This window comes from Ictalurus punctatus, chromosome 14 (assembly GCF_001660625.3).
Source record: "Ictalurus punctatus breed USDA103 chromosome 14, Coco_2.0, whole genome shotgun sequence".
NCBI classification, from domain to species: domain Eukaryota; kingdom Metazoa; phylum Chordata; class Actinopteri; order Siluriformes; family Ictaluridae; genus Ictalurus; species Ictalurus punctatus.
In genome coordinates, this window is record NC_030429.2 from 13400086 (window position 1) to 13424617 (window position 24532).

The 24532-nt window shown below is 37.5% G+C and overlaps 1 protein-coding gene across 1 annotated transcript in view; it reads right to left on the bottom strand.

Annotated features, from left to right (window-relative positions):
* Positions 1–24532, bottom strand: part of lrrc4ca (leucine rich repeat containing 4C, genome duplicate a) — a 67339-nt gene that overhangs the window by 9046 nt on the left and 33761 nt on the right. Inside the window, exon 2 of the mRNA XM_017486225.3 lies at positions 11921–11989. The gene's annotated coding sequence lies outside the window, so the exon portion shown is untranslated. The remainder of the gene's footprint in view (positions 1–11920; positions 11990–24532) is intronic.

The following is a 24532-nucleotide window of genomic DNA, read 5'->3' on the forward strand; positions in this document are numbered from 1 at the left end:
TCCCACTCTCTTTTTTTCCTCAGTCTCTGAAATCAGGATGCAAAATGGTGCAAATTGCAGAAGCAATACAAGCTGAACAACGTGTTAGTGAGTGGATTACTAAAGAGCTAATCAAGATGTATGTTGCTCATTTGTATTTTGGCAAAAAAAAAGGTAGTTGCACAGTAATTGTTCATTATATAATTTCATAGAGATAATTTGAGCTAATAAAGATACTTTTAGGTAATACTTAATGCTAGTGTCTCAAAGTGTTAAACATTTCAATTAGAAGTATTACAGGGAGACAGTGGAACTTGTAATATTAATAGGGGAGACATTAGTAGCTGCAAAACCATTTATCTTCAAAATGACACTGCCAAGTTGCAAACAGTTGCATATTTTGTTATTGGAAAAGCCCCTATAATGTGAGTGATTTAACATGTAACCATTTGCAGGTATTGTGTTGAATATAAAGACTACCATTCTGAAGTATAAATTACTACAGTAACAAGTGGCCATCTGTTGTCTTTATGTACTGCAATTCTGTTGGTCAATCCTTTAACCAAGTTTCAGTTCCACTGCATGTGGAATATTCAAATATGGAATGCTTGTAAATGCTTAATTACATAAGCTGCAAATTACTGAGCAAACCGTATCCTTCTATGGCCCAGCTGTCTCCAGATGCTCATCAGCAGGGAATCACATAAAAATGTGCCTCCGAGTCTCCTTGGAGACGTTCCTTCCATTGGCATGGCTTTACTGACTGTTCTCAGTCACCATGCCAACACCTTATAAGGAAACAGACATTTATGACTGAGACAAATCTGCACAGAAATGGCCTTTACTCTGTTTCAGACATAACAGTTTACATGAAGGGTGTCTACATAACGCATTCAGAGTGCATATTTATAAGTCTTTGAAAAAGTTTTTACATGACAAATATGACATACTATTTCTGCCAACATGCAAAATGACCTGGTTTTTCTCCTTTAATTAAATGTTTATCAGATTATAATACATTTTGTTTAGACATCACCTATGTATTTCAAAGTAGCCCATTCATTTGATATTTATTTTTTATTCTGGAAATGGATAACTATTATGTACAATTAATTTACAAACCAAAAATGCAACAGCAAATCAGAGAACACAGCAACATTACTAAAAACACAACACCAAATTTGAGTAGGACCTCAGCACACAAAATCATAAGCACAAAATAAGCATAAGCATAAGATCACCCCTTCACTTGAGCCTTAAATCATGAGCCCCTGTGTGCAGACTTTGGGGCACCAAGCCAATTACAGCTCATGGCTGATTGCTGGGTTCTCACTATCCTGTGAACAATGGACGATCCTTCACAGATTAGCAAACCTCATTGATCTAGGCCACTGGCTGAGACATGTTGGCTGGCCTACAAGATGAAAGCCCTGGCCCTCAGCTGATAACTTTGGTAAAAGGGTGGTGACTCACCCAAACAGGCTCCAAGGACAATCAACACAACCTTTTGTTCTCTTGCCCAGTTCACTGTCTATCACGGTCTATCAAGGGCTGTGCAATCAACATCTGCATGAACTGTTTCCTGCAAAGCTTCCTGACTCTAGTCATGAAAGAACCAGAAGAACTGCTGCCAAGCCTATGAGACTCGCTCCATTCACCTTTCCCATTGGTCCTCCTAGACCCCACTCAAAAGCAACCAGACCTCTGACGAGTCCCCACCAACAGGAAACCTAAGTAAGCACCTCCAGGTTTCAGTTGAAGCTGGTGTATTTAATAGAGCCCTTCTAAAACAGAGCGAACATTAAACTAATTGTTGATGGTTCGTTCAGGTCGAGGTCTAAGAATAGCGTATGGTGTTAAAACTAGCCATTCACTCTGTGTCAAAGCTATTTTCACCCTCTTTGTGTGTGTGTGTGTGTGTGTGTGTGTGTGTTTATGTGTTAGCTTAGTTTCTGTGTATTAGAGTAGTTTAATAAAGTCTCGTCTGATTTTAATAGCAAGTGTCTATATTGTCTATATTTATGATTTGTTGTTTTAAGTTGTTCGATCTTCTTACTGTGCTCATAATTCGTGTTTAACATCAGGATATTATTACCGGTGGTCATGGGGTTAATATCCTAGCCAGACTTAATAAGATACATTAAGTGCAACTCGTTGCTGGACGAATAGTTGATCAGCTGTTAAAATATTAAGTTTACACATTTCCTCCATTTTGAGCAAAGTCTAACAAAAGGAAAAGCTAATAATTTGGAAATGCAAAAGCAACACCAGACAACAACAAATTTGTAAGCACAAAAAAATACACAAAAACACAACAGCATTAATTCAAAATGGAATTTGTAGGTCCCTATTGAATATTACATATTCGTTGGTGTCACGCTCTCGCCGGCAGATGGCACTGCTGACATGCATGGGCGACTGCAGAGAGCGCGTGCACGAGAGTGAACTGTTGCATATGGACACGTGCCTTTGTTTTGGTTTTTGTTCTTTTCCTGTTTAAGCATTGGTTGATGTTCGAGGGTGTGCCATTATTGATCCCAGCTGTCTGTGTTCTCGCTTGATTATGTTTGGTATTTAAAGCCCTCGTGTTGCTTTGTACTTCGCGCCGTATTACTTTAGTCCTTGAACAAGTGAATGTAATGGGAATGTGTTACGTATGTTAAGCAGTCTTGTTTTCGTGTCCGGTTTCTGTTCCATGCCTCGTATCCAGTTTCATGTTTGAACCCTGATCATCTGTTCCTGTCTAGACCGCGTTTCTTGTTTATTGTTTTCTGTTCAAAAATAAAGACGTTGATCTGCGCTTGCTTCTGCCTCTGCTCCCGTTTCGTAACAGTTGGTAATTTGCTACAGCACATGTCAGTCTGAGAGACCATGGAAATAAAAAAGCTGGAGGATGTTTACAGTAATAGTATGAGCCAAAATTAATATACTGATGCTTTTGTCCATTTGCATTTTTATCAAGGAGATTCATAAGATATTAATTTAGATAAGCTGTCAACTTACTATAGAGGTTATATAAATTGCATTAATACTAATATAATATATTCACCCACAATAGTCATAAGCATTAATATGAGTTTATGAAAGCTGAAAACCTGCCTGAAGGGAGCAGAGTTGTTCAGAAGTAAGAATTGCTCCTCACTATAAAGATACAAGTAGTTTTGGACTTACAGGCCACCATAAATACTATATATTCCAATAAATGGGTGAGTCTCATCACCATCGCACAATAGAGATAGAAGGAAAGAGACAGTGGTAAAGAGAGAGATAATATTGACATTTACTAGTTAGCGATAATTAAATCCCAACAGGGGATTTTCCTCATTTGGGATGCTATGATGTTATACACAGATAAGTTGCCGGGCACTTGATGCACATGAGTGATTGTGAATCCTCTTGGTAAAAGGAAAAGCAGGGAAGCAATGAATGAAGAAGAAAATGTTTCCACATATTTTCCTGTAAACCCTGTCTAAATGGTCTCTAAAATTTTGTATAATCTCTGAAATATGCCAGTAATTCTGTTTATTCTAAAACACCCAAGTTATACATCCATCTGAAGAACTAAAGAAGATCTGAAGAAATGTGATAAGCACTCATATATTACATTAATTAGAGGATTTTTCACTATGATTTTTTGACCTGTCAAAAAAAAGTTATTTATTAATTACTTCATTGATTACTGAATTATTTCTAATTGCATTATACAACCAGGGGGGAATATATCTTAGCAATGATAGTTTTCACATTTTAGTCATAATTACCCATATAGGAAGTTCAGTAGCATGTAATTGTGTTCATAAAGCATTATTGTGTGATGCCCTGTTGAAAAAAGGATGAACCATCATAAAATAAATGTAAAGCTGATGAGGAGCTCCTGGGCAGTTTGTCTGCAGGGAAGTCCATTCACTTTCAGTTCAGCTCAAATTGCTTCCATGGACTGTTGTCCAATGAGAAAGGAATAAGAGTGAGAGAGAGAGAGAGAGAGAGAGAGAGAGAGAGAGAGAGAGAGAGAGAGCGAGCGCAACAGCCAGTCTGTAGGCTACACATTCTTTTAATAAATGAGGCAGAGTAATTTGGATTGGCCTCTTCAGACTTAGCCATCTAATCTAGATTTTATTTAGCACATATGTAGTACACACAAACTCCCACAGGGTTAGTTTTACAATAAGATCTACTGTGCTGGTCACTTTACCGTTTGCTCCTCTCTCTCTCTCTCTCTCTCTCTCTCTCTCTCTCTCTCTCTCTCTCTCTCTGTGGTACACACATTCAGTTGTGCATGGCATTATTATTGGTGCAGGAGCAGCATAACTTTTATCTGATTTGATTTATTTGTGATGTTAAGCAGGAGCATGTCTGACATACAGACACGTTATCAATAAGACCGGCCTGGAAAGGGGATAAGGGGGTGAGCTGATGTCTATTGGTCTAGATCAATCTGCTTACAAATTTACTTTCATGGTCAATGTTCCAAGATCTTTATAATATACCACATCTTGTTTTTTTTTTTGCATGTAAACATATTAGACCTGCACACAAAACAGAGAGTATGTGTATAAGTATGTCTTAGCAGGTGGGGGCATGCTTTTATTTATCAGGGCCTAAATAACAATTGTGTGGTCCTCACCAATTTCTATAAACAAAGAAATAAGAAAAAAAAAGGAAAAAAAAAGGTTTCAAAATGTAGTTATCTTTCCAAAAAAGTAAATCAGCATTCAGAAACCAGGTGAGGAAAAAACAAGTACACCCTATAATTCATTAACATGTAGAACCACCTTTAGCAGCAATAAAGTTAAGTAAACATTTTCTGTATGTTTATTAGTCTCTCACATCATTTTGGAGAAATTGTGGCCTATTCTTCTTTATAACATTACTTCAGTGCAGTGCTGATTGAGGCCATTTCTTATAGCTCACTTAAGATCATGCCACAATATCTCTTTGGGGTTTAGGTCTGGACTTTGACCTTGTCATTCCAACACCTTTTTTTTCTTCTTTAACCATTCATAATTTTAATAATTTTCCTGTTGCACGACCCAATTTTGGCCCTGCAAAACAAGCCCAAATCATCACCCCACAACCACCATGCTTGACAGTTGTTTTGAGGTGATTGTGGTTTTCTTTATATCGCTGTGTATTAAAAGGTCTTGGCTTGGATTGAATTTGCTGGGACACCAACTCTGGGGAATATTTGGAGCTGTATGTTTAATGAAGGTTCTCTATTTTTGAACAATCCTTATCACTGTAGAAAGCTTTTTTTTTTTTTTTTTTTTTTTTTTGGAAATGGAATTATTAGCTTGATGTGCAGCAACAATTGTTTTTCTGAGGCAATAGTTGATCCTGGTCCTTTGTTCTTGGCATGTAGTAGATACACCCGAGTGCTGTGACCAAACAACCAAAAGTTCAGCCTTTATAGAGGTTGTTACAATTCTTGATGGTTAACTAATCTTGTACATTTCATTAGTAACACATGAACGCTTATTATTCTATTAATGATTATGGTAGTTGAAAGGGTGTACTTATTTTTTCCAACCTGGTTTCTGAATGTTGGAGTACTTTTTGGTGAAAAATTACTACATATTGAAATCTGTTGTATTTTCTTATTCTCACCTGAGGTTATTTGTTTATAGAAGTTGGTGAGGACCACACCATTGTTATTTAGGCCCTGATGAATAAAAACATAGAACTGAAGAAGGGTATACTTCCCAGGAAGTAGTAGGTTTACATGACTGTAGGTTATTTATGTAGCACAGGGAATGACACTAATGCACTATACCAGGGAAAAAAATTCAGACCAATAATTTTGGAATTTCTTGCATGAACACTATCTGAAACCAGAGCCTATGTATGTATGTGTATGTAGTGTAATGGACATTAAAGAGGATATCATGTGCTAAAGTAGGTGTTTTACGTTAACAGCAATATCTTAAAATAGTCAGCAGAATTGTGGTTTTACCAGATTATCTGGCTGTTGAAGATGAGCCATTCTCTTCTTCCACTACATTTGTTGGATTAATAACAGATAATTTGGCTTCAGGTGCAGTCACGCATAGATGTCTCTGTGTTCTGCCAAACTTACAGCTGGGTGCCAGAAGGTGTCATTTTATGCTTTCATGATCTGAGATACATATTTTTATATATTATCCATTAGAAAGTGCTACTCAAACAATATGATCATTACTGTGGTTGGTAGCAGGCTCAGCACCTTCTTTGACTTGCCCACTCAAAAGATATTTCAAATCACAGAATAAAGTTTTTTTTTTTTCTGATTAAAACAATCAATTTGAAATTAATTATCTTCAAAAATACTTCAATAATCTACTATACCAATTTGAATGTATACATTCTAAGTGCCTTTGCCATTGTCGTCAGTTCAAAAAGACCTTTGCAAATTTTTTGAACCTGTACTTAGACTCACTACAGCAAAAGTCAACAGTTAGCAAATGACTGAATGTAATGGTTTTATATATATATATATATATATATATATATATATATATATATATATATATATATATATATATATATATATATATATATATATGTGTGTGTGTGTGTGTGTGTGTGTGTGTGTGTGTGTGTGTGTGTGTGTGTATCCATCCATCTTCTATATCACTTATCCTTCCTGCAGGGTCACGGGGAAAATTGGAGCCTATCCCAGGGAGCATCGGGCACAAGGTGGGGTACACACTGGACAGGGTGCCAATCCATCGCAGGGCACACTCACATACAATATGTGTATATATATATATATATATATATATATATATATATATATATATATATATATATATATATATATATACAGTATACAGTATACCCCTCACATTTTTATAAAGATTTGATTATATCTTTTCATGTGACAACACTGAAGAAATGTCACTTTGCTACGTTGTAAAGTAGTGAGTGTACAGCTTGTATAACAGTGTAAATTTGCTGTCCCCTCAAAAAAATTCAACACACAGCCATTAATGTCTAAACCACTGGCAACAAAAGTGAGTACACCCCTAAGTGAAAATGTCCAAATTGGGCCCAAAGAGTCAATATTTTGTGTGACCACCGTTATTTTCCAGCACTACCTTAACCCTCTTGGGCATGGAGTTCACCAAAGCTTCACAGGTTGCCACTGGAGTACTCTTCCACTCCTCCATGACGACATCACGGAGCTGGTGGATGTTAGAGAACTTGTGCTCCTCCACCTTCCATTTGAGGATGCCCCACAGATGCTCAATAGGGTTTAGGTCTGGAGACATGCTTGGCCAGTCCATCACCTTGACCCTCAGCTTCTTTAGGAAGGCAGTGGTCGTCTTGGAGGTGTGTTTGGGGTCATTATCAAGCTGGAATACATGCTGGGATCATGTTTTCTTCAGTATGTCACAGTACATGTTGGCATTCATGGTTCCCTCAATGACCTGTAGCTCCCCAGTGTCGGCAGCACTCATGCAGCCCCAGACCATGACACTCCCACCACCATGCTTGACTGTGGGCAAGACACACTTGTCTTTGTACTCCTCACCTGGTTGCCACCACACACACTCGACACCATCTGAACCAAATCAGTTTATCTTGGTCTCCTCAGACCACAGCACATTGTTCCAGTAATCCATGTCCTTACTCTGCTTGTCTTCAGCAAACTGTTTGCGGGCTTTCTTGTGCATCATCTTTAGAAGAGGCTTCCTTCTTGACCAAATTGATTCAGTGTGTGGCGGGTGTATGGTCTGAGAACTGACATTCTGACCCCCCACCTCTTCAACCTCTGCAGCATTGCTGGCAGCACTCATACATCTATTTCCCAAAGACAACCTCTGGATATGACGCTGAGCATGTGCACTCAACTTCTTTGGTCGACCATGGCGAGGCTTGTTCTGAGTGGAACCTGTCCTGTTAAACTGCTGTATGGTCTTGGCCATTGTGCTGCAGTGTCAGGGTCTGGGCAATCTTGTTATAGCCTAGGCCATCTTTATGTAGAGCAACAATTCTTTTATTTCAGATCCAAAGAGAGTACTTTGCCATGAAGTGCTATGTTGAACTTCCAGTGACCAGTGTGAGGGAGTGTGAGAGCGATGACACCAAATTTAACACACCTGCTCCCCATTTACACCTGAGACCTTGTAACACTAACAAGTCACATGACACCGGGGAGGGGAAATGGCTAATTGGGCCCAATTTGGACATTTTCACTTAGAGGTATAGACACTTTTGTTGCTAGACATTAATGGCTGTGTGTTGAGTTATTTTGAGGGGACAGCAGATTTACACTGTTACACAAGCTGTACACTCACTACTTTACATTGTAGGAAAGTGTCATTTCTTCAGTGTTGTCACATGAAAAGATATAATCAAATATTTACAAAAATGTGAGGGGTATACTCACTTTTGTGAGATACTGTGTATATATACTATTTTTTTCAACATAATCCATTATATATATATATATATATATATATATATATATATATATATATATATATATATATATATATATATATATATATATATATAATGGATTATGTTGGAAAAAATAATTCCCAATTTTCAAAAGTTAACAGTTTACTTTCCAGTTTATTAAAAAATCAGAAATAACAAAATCACAGAATACATTAAAACTATATATTTATAACAAGCACTTCGCAATAAGCCCACTGGAAAATCATCCCCTATACTACCTACTTAAGATGGTTCAAAGAATGCAAAGAATGTGCATAGACTTCAAGGATGCTTTGAAGAACTGCATTATACATTTTGACATTTGCTGATCACTGAATGATCACTGAATGATTGTATCTGTGCTATTTTATGGGTGTATTTCATTATTATTATAAAATGTGTAAACTTTTATGGTTCAACTGGTGAGAATATACAGTGCAACATAAATTACTGTTTTTATCCTGGCCTCCTGCATAACATGTTTAATAAAAGGATTAAATATTTACAAAAGCTGTGACTCTGTCCATTACACTGCACTACGGACACCATTACACACAAATATGGTATTAGAAACAGATTCACCATATGGTGACATTAGTGCACTCATTAACACTACTTGACTATATTGAGTCATATTCATTCATATTCATCATCACATTAAACCAATGTTCTGTCAGAAAAACAGAAAGAAAAAAAAAAAAACCTGGAATAAATCTTGAGCATTCCGTTGATTCTGCTAATTAATTTTTTTCTTGCTCAAATTTCAACATGCACAGCCACTTGAGAACTCTTCTGAGAAAACCGAGCAGTGTTGGATGCATTCAATAATGGCAAATTTATAACAGTAGCATGCTGCTTAAATCAACAAAGGCACTTAGACAAAGAAATAGTTCCAGTGTTGCCATCTGTTATTTATATAATTGGTGCCTCATGGGAAATATTTGAAAAGTCATATATTGCAAGATAATATTAAATAGCATTTTCTAAAATAATAATAATAATAATAATTTAAAAAATAAAAATAATAATAATAAAATCAACATTGTTAGGGTATAAATAAGAAAAAAGAGAAAGCACAGGCTAAACCACTAAAGACTATTATTCTTCAAGTGTAGATTTCAGTCAGGTAAAAAAAAAAAAAAATCTCCTCTTGTCCATGTCTTTGGGTGTATACAGTACTGTGTAAAAGTTTTAGGCACCCTATTTTTTAGTACAAACTATGTTATAGATTTTTTATTTTATGACTTCTACATTATCAAGTTAGAACAAACATTTTAGATTCCCAAACATTTGTTTTCTAGCACAAAATTAAATGTTACAGAAAAATGTTTGTATGTCATTAAAGAAAGCAGCATATTAATGGCTGACACTGTGCTCTGACCCCGACTTCCTGGCATGCTGGGGTATGCGAAGAAAATAATTTCACTGTGCATATGTAGATGTGATTAATAAGAACTATCAAACAATTGCAAACACAACATAGGTTTATTCAAAAATAAATAAACACACACACACACACACACACGCATATATATATATATATATATATATATATATATATATATATATATATATATATATATGTATGTATGTATGTGTGTATATATATATATATATATATATATATATATATATATATATATATATATATATATATATATATATATATATCCATCTTCTACCACTTACTCCTTCTTCAGGGTCGCGGGGGAACCTGGAGCCAATCCCAGGGAGCATCGGACAGGGTGCCAGCCCATCGCAGGGCACAATCACATACAGACTCACACACCAATTCATACACTACGGACACTTTAGACACGCCAATCAGCCTACCATGCATGCATGTCTTTGGACTGGGGGAAGAAACCGGAGTACCCGGAGGAAACCCCCGCAGCACAGGGAGAACATGCAAACTCCGCACACACGGCCCCGGTGGGAATCAAACCCCTGGAGGTGTGAGGCGAACATGCTAACTACTCAGCCACCATGAACTCCATATATATACACACAATTTTTTTTTAAAGTATAGGTGTGCAACAATTATTGGCACCCCTATGAATTAGTATGATAAAAAATATATTTCAAGAATATTCCCATTGCTATTTGACATTTTTAAGTGCACCTGGTTGACTAGGAAGAGGAAATTATTCAACCATGACTTACTGCCATGTGTATAAATATGAGGTAACACATAGGCCAAATTCCCTTAGTCATTCATAACAATGGGTAAGACCAAGGAATATAGCTGTGATGTGCAGCAAAAGGTTGTTGAGCTTCACAAAATGGGAAGTGGCTATAAGAAAATAGCACAAGCAGTGAAAATGCCAATTTCCACAATCAGGGTAATAATTAAGCAGTTCCAGTCAACTGGAAATGGTATGAATCAACCAAGAAGAAGACGTGTCTCAACGCATTGTGAGGATAGTTCAAGCGGCCAAAAAAAATCTCCATGGGTCACAGCTGGAGAACTGTAGAAGTTAGTTGCATCTTGGGGTCAGAAAGTCTCCAAAACTACAATCCCTAAGTCATCTACATCACCACAAGTTTTTTTTTGAAGGGTTTCAAGGAAAAAGACACTACTCTCATCCAAAAACAAACTGAAGCATCTTCAGTTTTCCAGATATCTTCCAGCAGGACAATGATCCAAAACATACATTAAAATCAACACAAAAATGGTTTACTGACCACAAAAGTCCTGCTATGGCCATTCCAGGCCACTGACTTACCCATAGAAAACTGGTGGGTTGAACAGAAGAGGAGAGTGTGTGTATGTGTGTGTGTGTGTGTGTGTGTGTGTGTGTGTGTGTGTGTGTGTGTGTGCAGTAAATGTATGTGCATTTGGTTACAGCATGTGTACTTAAAATGATTTGCCAAGTCAAATTCCTGTGTTATATTACATAAATGAGATTCTGATTCTAAAGGCTGCCTCCTATGCAATTGAGCTTTCTTTGAATAAATGCACTTTTAATTGTTTTTTAATTTATTAAAAATGCACTTTTAATAAATGTATAGTTTTGATAGATAGATAGATAGATAGATAGATAGATAGATAGATAGATAGATAGGTATTTTTTTCAGTAAATCTATTACCTTTATAAATATACAACCTATAGTAACATATTTTGCTATCATTACTTTGCATATACTGTAGTCAGCACTATTCAGTCATGATCTATTATAAGTGTTTCCAATTGTATGTGCAATCTTTTCTGTTATTTTTCCCTCTCTACCAAACAAGAGGTCTGCCGATAATTTATACAATATAAGAGAAGCATATATCATATGTAGTATGTACAGTGAATCTCTCAAACTAAATCATTCAATATGCAAAATAAAAAGATGAAAACTGAAGGCAAACATTGGTGCTAACTATGAGCTATTATTCACCAAATGTGACAAAGGTTCTGGACCTCAGGTAAAGTAGGCTCCTCATTATCACTCATACAATAGCAAGTAAGGTATTGTCTGACATTCAGATGAGCAAAATGGACTCCTCACCATCTCTGCCCTCCTCACTCACCTGCCAAATTATCCACAGTGCCAGCAGTCTCTGGACATCTTCACACTCAGTTTCACCTGGTGGCTCACCCTGTGAGAACAAGAGCAACAGTAAAAATAATTATAATGTGCAAACAAATTTTGCATACCAGTACTATTCCATTTTTTTGGTTGCTGCTCACTTTTTGGTCTCCTGGTCTCCAATGACATAGACTTAAAAGATCTGGAGGAATAGCAGGGCGCCATACTGGCAAATGCTTTGTTTAAAGAAAATGAGTTATGAGTCACTCAGCAAGGACTTACAACACAGATGTGTCCTAACACAGATGACAAATCTAAATAACCCACATTAACCCTCTTACCCCTTAGTTCCCACAGTATTATGTCCCTCAACCCTATATTCCCCATAGAAACAGCATGCCAACGCTGAGTTCCCGGGCCAAAATCGGCCCCAAAATCAACATTTTCATTTTAACATTTTTGAAAATCTTGAAACAACTTATAATAATGTATTTGTGTAAGTGTACTTTGAAAATGAAGCAGTTCAGTGTTTTTACTCCACTTAGAGCACAATTCTTAACTAGAGAAATTACGAAAAATGCTCGATAAAATCCTTATACTCATTTAGAAGTACCATACGAGCATCAGCCTGGTCAATGCCTTTGAATAAATGCATTTTAGCACCAAAAGTCAACTTTCTGGTGATAATCAGACCAGTACGAGGACCAGGTGCCTCATTTGGTTTGAAAGTTGAATCCATCAGGGTCACGTTATGACTCCAAACCCCTGCAGTGTCAGTCGCAGTGGTTGATGCTGGAGATGAAGACGGATCAGGGTCTGAATCATGAGAGTTGGCGTCACTAACAGTTTCGGTTTCAACATCGCCTGAACTTTCACTGCTGTCACTATCTAGAATCCTTGCTCTCGCCTGTGTAACTGTGTATGTTTTCTTTTTTTTCCACTGTTTTAGATGCATCTGTGTTCACTGTAGGTGTAACTTTAGCTGGAACACGATTAGCTTTTCGCTTTGGAATTTTTAGTTAACTTCTACTATTACACCATAAGTTTATCAACAACATTCACATTTGGATCATCTTCATCATAATGACGGTGTAATGACATAATCATGTCATGCCGTCATGACATCATCAACCTTCCATGTCAAAAAATAATAATTAAATAAGTAAGGAATCATAGCAGAGTAATGCCGGTATACCAGCCTTACGGGGATAACTTTTACACCGTAACATAGACGACCAAGCTGGTATATCGTCCATACGGGAATAGGTCAAAGATGGGCAAGCCAGTTTTTCGGCATTACAGGGTTAGTGGGTTAAATCAAATGTATCAGGCTATTATCTTTTAATATCACAGTACAACTCTATTTTGTATCTAGCTTATGATGTCAGAATGTAGAACAGGTTTGCAAAAAAATCAAAGGGGTACAATTTTATTTGTCTTTTATTTGACATTTTACTTTCTGAAGTAAGAGGAGGAAAGCCTTGGAAATGAAAATGAGGAAATGTTCAATATTCATAATAAGTATTTCATCACAATCAAATTAATACTTATATAAATAAAATTCAGAAATAAGCAACTATGATTTTATTCAAGGAGTAATACTCTGTGCCTCACAGTCACTGCTCAATAATGTTTACTTCCCATGCAGCATCATTTGAAATATCTTTTGGGTAGATCAGTGGAATGGCCTCCACACTTTGGGGTTATGGGTTATGGCCATTTGCACCTGTGGTTGCAGGTGGCCGGCTGTAGGTCGGCAGGACAGGTAGAGCAGAACCCTCATAGGGCAAATGTTCAGTGGGGATAAAGATGAGGGGGTGGAAAGTAGTAACATAATGAGTCTTTATTGGTCACATATACATTAGAGCACAGTGAAATAGTTTTCTTCGCATACCCCAGCATGTCAGGAAGCTGGGGTCAGAGCGCATGTCAGCCATGATACAGCACTCCTGGAGCAGAGAGAGTTAAGGGCCTTGCTCAAGGGCTCAACAGGGGCAGTTTGGCAGTTCTTGAGCTTGAACCCCCAACCTTCTGATCAGTAACCCATAGCCTTAACCGCTAAGCCACCACTGCCCAATAAGCAGGATTGACCTGCTTGAGCTAGGTGAATGAAAACCAGTAAACTAAAGCGCTTTACTAGCGCTTAATTAACTCACCCAAACACATCCTATGATTAAGAGATTAATCAGATTCATACACAACATAAACATAACATTACAACCTGCATCTGCACAAAATGACACGAATACACAACTATACACAAATGTGGGTGGAGTAGCCAAAAAATTTACTCAAGTACAATTAAAACTACTTATAAAAATAATTACTCAAGTACCAGTAAAATAAATAATGTTAATAATTACTTGAGTAAGAGAAATAAAGTATAAAATGAGAAGACTACTCAAGCGGCAAGGTACTAGTTACTTTGGATTTTATTAAAATGAAGGGAGAATCCTGAATTTAAGACTACACGGAGAACACTGTTTGTGTGTATCCTGGCCTCCGTCGACGCTCACTTCTTCCCCCTCTCCAGGACTGAGCTGCTAAAAATGTAAGCAGTTGTTGTGTCTCATTATACGTGATTTAAACTAATTATTAAAACTACATATACATTGGGGGAAATAAGTATTGAACACGTCAAAAAAAAATTTCAGTAAATATATTTCCAATGAGGCTATTCACATGAACTTTTCACCACACATCAGTATTAACTCAAGAAATCCAGAAATATAAAGAATTCGCAACATTAAAGTCCATAAATAAAGTTATGTGTAATAAAGTGGAATGACAGAAAAAAGTATTGAACAGGCTAAGAAAAAGCAGTTCTCCAAGGCAAGGTAAGGCAAGGAACCAGCTGAGTTCCTTAAGTAATTATACAACCTATCTGTGCAAATTAATATCAGCCGGGTTAGTAAATTGATGGTCTATAAAAAGGTTTTTTGTTAACAAGGTGTCACGCAAGAAACATCTCATGATGGGTAAAAGCAAAGAGTTCTCCCAAGACTTTCGCAACCTTATTGTTATGAAGCATATAGATGGAATTGGATACAGACATATGGGGTTCAATCTTCAGCTCAGGTGAAGTTTAATTTCAGGTCATTGATAATATATGATCAAATCATGTTTCATGTATGAAAACATTATGATGTACGAAAAAATTATATTAATGTAACTTTATTCAATCACATGGAACCAATGTACGAATTTGAATTAAGTAAATTCACAAAGCTTTTTTTTCAGTGTGTGGACTTCTGTGTTCACTTTATACCAGTTTTTTAAATAGTAAAACTTTTTTATGTTAAGAAAGAACAAAAGTTTCCATTGTCAAGAAAGGAGAAGATGGAATTCATTCAACTTGCTACTTTGAGGACCTTTCTACAGTGGGGAAAAAGAAAAAAAAAAAAAAACACTCATTAAATGAACACTTTCCACTGAGCTGAGACCCAAATCCCAGTCTCTGGCATACTACACCTGTATGTTACTGCTGTGCTGTTTTAGTACAGATGGTTTAGCTATTTTAATTTAAATACTATAATTATTGTACCTGTACACCGTGACTCAGTCATGCTCACTTTTTATAATTCAATCTTAATAATTAATAATTCTAATAGTAATTAGAAACTTGTTTAAATTAGGTTTATCATAAGTTTGATAAGAAAAGTAATATTTTTATGTAAACCATGTGTAGTATTTTTTTCTTAAATCTAACAGATCACATGTTCCCTTTTTTTTTCAGGCTTGACATTTAATGTGCTCTGCTGCTTGTTACAAAATGGTTCTGAGAGAGGTTCACAGACCTGTGGGCCAAGCACAAAGAGATCATGGGCTTCAGTAACATCGCTGTTTGATTGCTAAAAGAATATATACTGTATACAGTATATGTCCTGGCAGAACTACTGTATCTACTAGCAAGCTGTGTTTGTTCAAATGAAACATGACTGCCCCCTACTGGTCTTATCTTTCCTGTGCCTGGAACATGTGCGTGATATTGCGTGATACCACATGAGATCGCAGGATCCCTTTTCCTTTGACACGCATTTTCAGTGGCCACATCTGTATAGAGCAATTTATTTATTTATATATATATATATATATATATATATATATATATATATATATATATATCCTCCAAGATAATCTCTACCAAGAAATAGATGCCTTTTTGTCTAAACAACTCAAAAAGAGCAAGAGTGAGAGAGTGCAAACGCAACACTCCACAAATCATTCTCCAGGTAGAGTGATGCCTGTTTCTAGCCTTGTTCTTTGAGGACACTGTGCTATTCTTCAAAGTACAAGGAAAAAGGAAAATTCTCATATTAAATAAAATAATAATGCTACCTTTTACTACTTCTGTGTAAATAACCTTCCAATCCAGGTACGGTGGAAGGTCCCAAAGTTTTTTGCATTTGTGTATATGCACAGACTTGTGTACATTTATAAAAGAATATTCATATAAAACAGCTTATTTTCATTTTACAAAACTGGCACAAAGTAAAAAATGCAGACAAGGCTAAAACAGCATCTTTCATCGTCATTTTTATTATATACATACCATAACAATATACTTTTCATAGCCCATGCTGATAAAACTTGAATGAAAAATTTTCTTTCAGGCAGAGGGAACAAATTTCAGCTATAATTAGTACTGATAGACATACATATTCAAACATTCTGTAGTTAATGTTTGCTAGAGTGAAGCTAATTGTACACCAAGTATGACCTAATCTGCAAAATAACCCATATATTTAATAACAGATTTCACACCACACAATAAATATTGATTGTCTAAGATATATATGTTGTACATATTCACTCTGACAGAGGGCTCACTCAGATTTCATATCTATTAGTAGTAGTTGATATGATCAGCTGGCTGACAAGGTCACGTTTGGAGGCAGAGACAGATGCAAGTGCAGATTAATTTTAATAAAACATACCAACAAAAACAGTATCTATAGAACTTTTGGAAAAAACACTAAGGCCAAGAATAAACAAAAGACCATAAACACAGTAACAGAAATAACAGCAAATGAAGACAAATGCAAGACAGAGTGTAGTGCAAACTGTGGCTAATATACACAAGTTCTCGTTAACATGAATGTGATTCAGGTGCAAGTGGTTATGTGACCATGATGCAGTGAGGTGCAGTGGCTGCTGGGAACTGGAGTCCAGAGTTCCTTCTCTGATATTACATGTGAATGTAATATCATTCCCCCCTTAAAAAGGCACTATTCCCAGAGCACCAGAAAAAACAGTCCCTCCCCGGGCAGTCCTGGCCCTCTGGGCAAAGTGTCTTCACACTTAGGGCCAGAGGCAGACATTGCCCAACAGATAGCAGGCTCCTCAAGGAGCAGAGGGGCAGGCATGAAGTTGGCGCAGGCTTGCCAGGGTCACTAGACAGCACCCAGGCATGGGAAACTGAGTCATCAGTTTCAGCAGGGTGAGAAGGCAGAGCAACATCCTCAAGGGAATAGGATGGCAGAACTTGGTTGGCCATGTCAGCAGACTCAGGCGTGAGCAGAACTTGGTTGGCTGTGACATCGACCTCAGATAGGAACTGGGCGTGCTCTGAGTTTCTGGTGTGGGCGGTCTCTTCCGTACCGCAGAGAGATGACATGATATCCCTGGCCTGGCTTGAATGCGGAGCAATGGCTACTGCACAGCCGGTGGGAGGAACAAAGCTCAAAGCGGAGCCTGAAGGAGAAGTGATGTTTCCCGTGAAACTATAGAGTGGAGCGGTGTCCTCAGTGAGGCTGAGCAGCATCCTCCAATGAGCAGCGAGGCTGATCGCTGTCCTCTGACAAGCAGCGAGGCTGAACAATGTTCTCTATTGACACGGCAGGCTGGACGAGATCCACAGTGGGTGAGGGAAGGTGGGAGATGGTTCCAGCCTCGTTGGAAGGCCCATGATAGAGTACATCATGTCGAGCCACTCCCGGTTGGCTTGAATGCAGGAGAATTTCCCCTCCTTCTCCTACATCAGCTTTTCCCTTTCATACAAGGCCTCTTGGACTCTAAAAAAAAATCTGCTGCATTCATGTTAAGGTCTTGTGTTCTGTCACATTTCGAGGCAGAGACAGATGCAAGTGCAAATTATTTTTAATAAAAATACAAACAAAACACAAACAGTACCTATAGAACTTGTGGCAAAAACACTAAGGCTAAGAGTAAACATAAATCAAAGACCATAAATACAGCAACAGAAACAACAACAAAAGAAAACAAATGCAGTGACAAGGCATCAAGATAAGGAATGTAGTGCAAACTGTGGCTAATATACACATAAGTGCTTGTTAACATGAACGTGATTCAGGTGCAGGTGGTCATGTGATCATAATGCAGTGAGGTGCAGTGGCTGCTCTGAACTGTAGTCCAGAGTCCCTTCACTGCTATTATGTGACAGATAAGATATAGAAACAATATGGTTTCATATTTCAGTTTTTAGGTGAAATTTTATTTGTTTATTTACACATTTTTGTGAGTTAATTAAAAAAATAGTGTGTTTCACATTAAGGGTGTGGATATCTATGCTATGTGCCTCTGTGTGTTATTTTATTCATGCCAGATTTAATTTGCTATGACCATGCCTGATACAGAGCCCATTTTAAACCAATCATAAGAGCATGCTGTCACACCCACATCAAGGAATGGCTAACAAATTTCAATTTTTTTGGCCTATTTAACAATATCTTTATGCACAATCATCTGACTTCATTCTCAGGTCATCAATAGGATTGTTAAGACACTGTAAATTTAGTCATGTCAGTCTTCTTGATGGTGGATAGTATCGAGCCCCCCATTATTTTGTCTGCTTTTTGACTGTTTTGACTGATTTGGAATGCATTTTGGGCTATTTCGGCTGAGATTCCTAGCTGTGTCTATCTAAATTTGTAGTTTTTACCCTGGATAAACCAAAGGAGCAAACCACAATACAGGACAAATATGACAGAAATCCAGGTGCAAACACTACTGCAGTGTTCTTTTTATTTTCTCAACATGCAGGGTTGAATCTGAATGCCTGTTCATTGCTGATTATGGGAAAGCAGTGAACTGGAGGATTTCATCTCCAATTTAAAATCTGTGTTTAATCGATAGACATTGCAAGGGAGGAGACACAGCTGCTTTGCCTCTTGAAGTATCATGAGGCTTGATGTATCATTGCTCTGGCCCACTGATTAAAGTTTTCTTTAATCCTACTAGTTAAATATAACAGGAAAGCTCATCCCTGTCACATCTGTGAGGTGTCAGAACAGCTAATTTGCCTCTTCATAGTCCATCCGACAGCTATTAATCTCTCACCAGAGCAGTTCTACTTCTCACCAGGACAGTTTGGTAAAGGATAAGTGAATTTCCTTTTCAGTAAAAAAACCCAAAAACATACCACCTTGCACTTGACCCAATCACTTTGAGACATCCATCCATCCATCTTCTATACCGCTTAATCCTTTTCAGGGTCATGGGGAAACCTGGAGCCTATCTCAGGGAACATCGGGCACAAGGCAGGGTACATCCTGGACAGGGTGCCAATCCATCGCAGGGCACACAATCACATACACATTCACACTCCCATTCATACACTATGGACACTTTGGACATGCCAGTCAGCCTACATGCCTTTGGACTGTGGGAGGAAACCGGAGTAGCCGGAGGAAACACACACGAACACACACACAAACACAAACAGCACAGGGAGAACATGCAAACTCCGCACACAGGGCTACCGTGGGAATCGAACCCCCGACGTGTGAGGCGAACATTCTAACCACTAAGCCAAGCAACAGCTACATGCCCACAAGCTGGTTCAGATAAGGGAGGAAAATAAATTGAAAACCATTATTGAATATACTTTTCAAATTATATTCAGCTACAATGAATATACAGTCATATCATATGGATCCTCTATTTCCCCATCAGTCTTAAGCCTTCATTAAGAAGGTTCTCCAGAATATGACTGGCAGGGTGTTTTTTATTTGTTTTCAATTTGCCAGGTAATTTATTGCCAATTTCCACTCACTAGTGTCATCCCCTCTTACTACACTCCTTGGTGTCTCAGATGGTCAGAGGAGGTTACAGCTTTCTGTTCACTGATTACCGAGTTCACAACAGAGCTTCTGTTGAAGCACCCCAACCCTAAGAAACCTTTTACTGTATGTAAGAAACTTTGAAGTCAGGCAAGGAGGAGGCAGGAACCGACTGAACGGAAACATATAGTTTAATAATAAACAACAAACAAATACAATATAAAACACACAAGCAGAACTCTCTCTTCTTACACTGGTACCTCCAGTTGCTCCTTTATCCCTCTCTCCCACTGATTAGCCAAATCAGTGCCAGGTGTGTGTCCTCACAGCCTGGCCACTCCCTCCTCCTCATCACACTGGATGTGTGCATGACTCAGAATTAGGGGTAGGAGCCCAGTGTTATTCACTGGCCAGCTGTAATTAGTCTTTGTCTGATGAAAATCATCTCATACAGAACATAATTGCAAGTGGGAATATGAGAATTGGTAGCCTTCAAACTAGCCCTGAATGGCAACAATGGCTGAAGGGATCAGCCAAACCCATCCTGCCAATGACTCAGTGTCTGGGACAGTTTTTGTGTCCCCATTGCCCAGGAAAAATGACCCAGATTTGCTTTGATTTGAGGAACTTTTGAGGTGGGCTCATACATCCCTAAGCACAGGCACTGCTTACACTGCATTCTTCTCCTCAGAATGTTATTTTAGGATGTGAACACATACGTATAATTATGTTCCCTCTGTACCTAAATTACAGTCCCAGTCCCCCAGCCAGTAAGACAGCCTTTCCCAGCACTGAATAGACCTTGATGGTTATACATTCCTTTTGGAAGTTGTGGATTACTTCTCAAAGGCAATTGTTCTGCTTATTTGGTATCCTAGCAGTTATGACAAGAGTCTACTTGCTTACATAGCAGAGTTTTCATGCAGTGTACTAATAACAAAGTATTAGCCAAGTACTAACAGTGAAGTCATCACCCCATGACTGTAACATCAGGTGTGTAGTCTATAAAAGGGCCCCACTGCATAATGTTCATCCTCTTTCACGTTCTTGTATTGCAGATGAACCGAAGAAGCTGATTCAAGATGCTAAGAAGCACTCAGAAATACTTGTAAAATATTGCATAAAATATGCACCACCAAGGAGAGTGTGTTGACATAAAAATTTGGTGATGTAAAAAACAACAAAAGTTAACAATATCTTTTGTTCAGTATCAATTTTCACTGACTTAGAGATGAGACACTTTTGTTTGGCCTTTTGTTTGTGTTGGTATGCAGCAGCATGGTGCTGCAAACACTGACCATATCATAATTTACATAATAACTTTATAAGTTAATAAATTTTAAGGCATAGATATAAAGTGGCTTACGCTTAAAACCTAGGAACAGACAAAGTAAGCCTTGAGGCCTCAGTTGCAAGGTAAAATAGCTGGAATTCATTCCAGTGCCTGCCATTACACTGTGTAATGGGTGTTCACTGTGTACTAAACTTAACAAATTGCAAGCCAATGCCCCTTTCACGCAAGCACAAATAAATGCATCAGTTTTGGATATTGTGGAAACCTGGTTGTGTTCCTATGTGGATGATAACAGCTTGTTTATTGAATGGAATGGCATCCCTATCTTTAGTATTAAAAAGAAAAAGTCAAGGTGGTGAATCTGTAATAACATCAATAAAAACTGGTGTAACAATTGTACACCTTCATATATGACTACATACTCAGCACCAAAAATTAGCTTGATCTCCAGATGGACTGAGAGCCTTCCTTTTAATCAGTATGTTTGTTGTATATATTCAAATTTATATTCATCTGTACATACATTGAGGTGTCCATAGTGTACATATTACCATTATTATTATTATTATTATTTTACTACTCTAATTCTTATTTTTCTATTCCTACTGTGTGTGTGTATATATATATATATATATATATATATATATATATATATATATATATATATATAAATGTTATATTATCTTATCTTGAGCTATGATCAGTATATTACATTTGTTAAAGAATAAAAAGGATATGTGGTATGGTTCTGTACCACGATCCTACAGATCTTTCATATTGCCCCAGCTGTGATCATCAGACCATAACACTACTGCTGGCACCATCAAATAGGCCAGTGTCTAAGAGGACAGTACAAGTGGTTTGATTCAAGGTAACACTAAGAAGAGTATCTTTGATGGACACAATGGTGACATGGAATTCTACAAACTAAATGCTGTGCCATCACCCTACATGTGTTTTGCGGTCGGGAAAGGTATCAGACCATGTAATTCACATCCTCAGTAGAAATCAATGGTAACAATAGTATTTTTAGTGATTTCATGCTCAATATAGTACAGTAATGGGACTTTGAGTGAGTTTTGGCCTCAACTAAGAACAATATCACTGCTATTAATAAACTGAGTGATTCTCATCCTCAGTAAAGTACAGTACTGAGTGATTCTCATTGTCAGTTATAAAGTACAATAATAATGGAATCAGCGCTTCTCATCATCAATAGATTACAGTAATAATATCGTGAGTGATTCATTATCAATAGTAACAGTATCAACATCATCCCCAACTGTCATCCTCCAGAGGGAACAATATTGATGCTTTGATCTATCATCATTCCCCATAGAAAAGATAACAGCAATTATTATAAACCCTGTCCAAGGAATACACTGTCCAGGAAAAACATTGTGGAAGTGCTATTAACCCTTGTTATGACTTTGATTTGTGGACTCTGCTAGTTCTGGAAAGAAACCAACCTGGTGGTCTTGAAGATAAGGAAGTAGAACAGAAGGTTACATATTCAACCGTGATTCTAAAACTAAGTGGAGGACTGCCAGGCCATCTGGGTCACTCGAGTTGATGAGACTGAATTATTATCACAAGGTAGGGTCCAAAGGGTCTCTTTCACAGATCTATTAGATCCCACATTCACCACAGACTTATAACTCCTTTACCCAATATGTTATTGCGCAGTTCAAGTTCACGCTGCATTAGTCATTTTTGCAGGAGATATTAGGTTACTATCAACATTAATTCCCTGCCAACTGATCCAAAGCTTAACCCTCAAACATCAGGAGAAATATAAGAGGATTTAAGCATCAGGCTCATATCGCAAAGACATACACGTCATTGCTGTTTTTAAGCCATATGTTTCTCCTGTTCATCAGATGTCTGACTTATTTTGCTGTTTTCCTTTGACTTTGACTGTTTTCCTTGCTGCATGTGCATGCATTTCATCCTGGTTTGTACTTCTGACTTAGAAAAAATGTTTGCTTAGCTTTTCATTTCCTACCTTGAATAAACACTGCAATTCGATCAACCTGTTATCTCTGGGATTACACATAAATTTGCTATATCAAAATAGTATATAGCTGTGCAATAAATGTGCAGTATGAAATCATTTGCAATACCATGTGTACTATAGTGTGAGTCATTAGAAATAAAGCAGATACTTTCTTCCAGGACATGAGAAAGGAGTGGAAGTAGATGAAAATCACCCAAAGACACACTAGAGTAATTACTGCAAATGTCAAATTTAACATCAACAATCTGAAACTACATATTCCACTGACTGATGTATTGCAATTGAGAAGCTGTTTTATCTTTAAACTACTGCAATCAGTGTAAGTGCAGTGGCAAATGTATACAGTCCCCTGTACACTACGATGTCACTCATGCCACTGCTCTCTCTCTCTCTCTCTCTCTCTCTCTCTCTCTCTCTCTCATGTATTTCTCTCCATCTTATCAAATTTTACTGATTCAGACCTTCTTCCGGTAACCATTCCATGTGATGTGTAAGTGTGGGAACAGCCTGAATTAATTAATTATGCCTGGAGATTCAATCACCTATAGTTCCTCTCTAAATGAAAAGAGAGAAGGACTGGGGTAAAATCTGACCACAACACTCCTGGCTGGCACAACAGAGAAGCAGGATAACACCGAAATCATCAAGACCATTAAATTTTTCATCATTTAATGATAAATCCATCTGTCTGCACAAGGTTTCACACGGAAGACAGCCAGCAGACCATGTAATATGTCATTATGCACATACAGAAATTAAAAGACAGAGAGAAACAAAGAGAGATACAGAGAGGGAAAGAATATGCTAGGAGCCTACAGTAACTAAGAGGATGTAAGACAGTGGGTACATACCTGCCCAACTTGACCTAACAAGTTCTTAGAGATTAAACTGTGACACATATTTCTGGGAAATATAATATATAAATGCATCTCTTTAGAATATGCATGATATTATGCATGAGGAAAAAAAAAAAAAACCTTGAAAAAACTCTCAACTTGCAATTTACTCTTAACTCTCATTGTTCTGCAAATGCAATTAAAAGGCAGCTCAATTATCACCACCATGATGAGGTGGTTAGTATTTAGTGGATTGTACAGAGTATGAGGACGTGTTAATGTAACTGATTTAAATTAACAAAATTTGATTACTGGCATAATTTTGCTATAAATGGATTATAAAGCTTTATATTCTTTGAGGACAAAAGGGAAGCTTATTGGGTGTTTTTACTGTAATTTGACTGTGTGAAAAATAAGTGTATGTGTGTGTGTGTGTGTGTGTGTA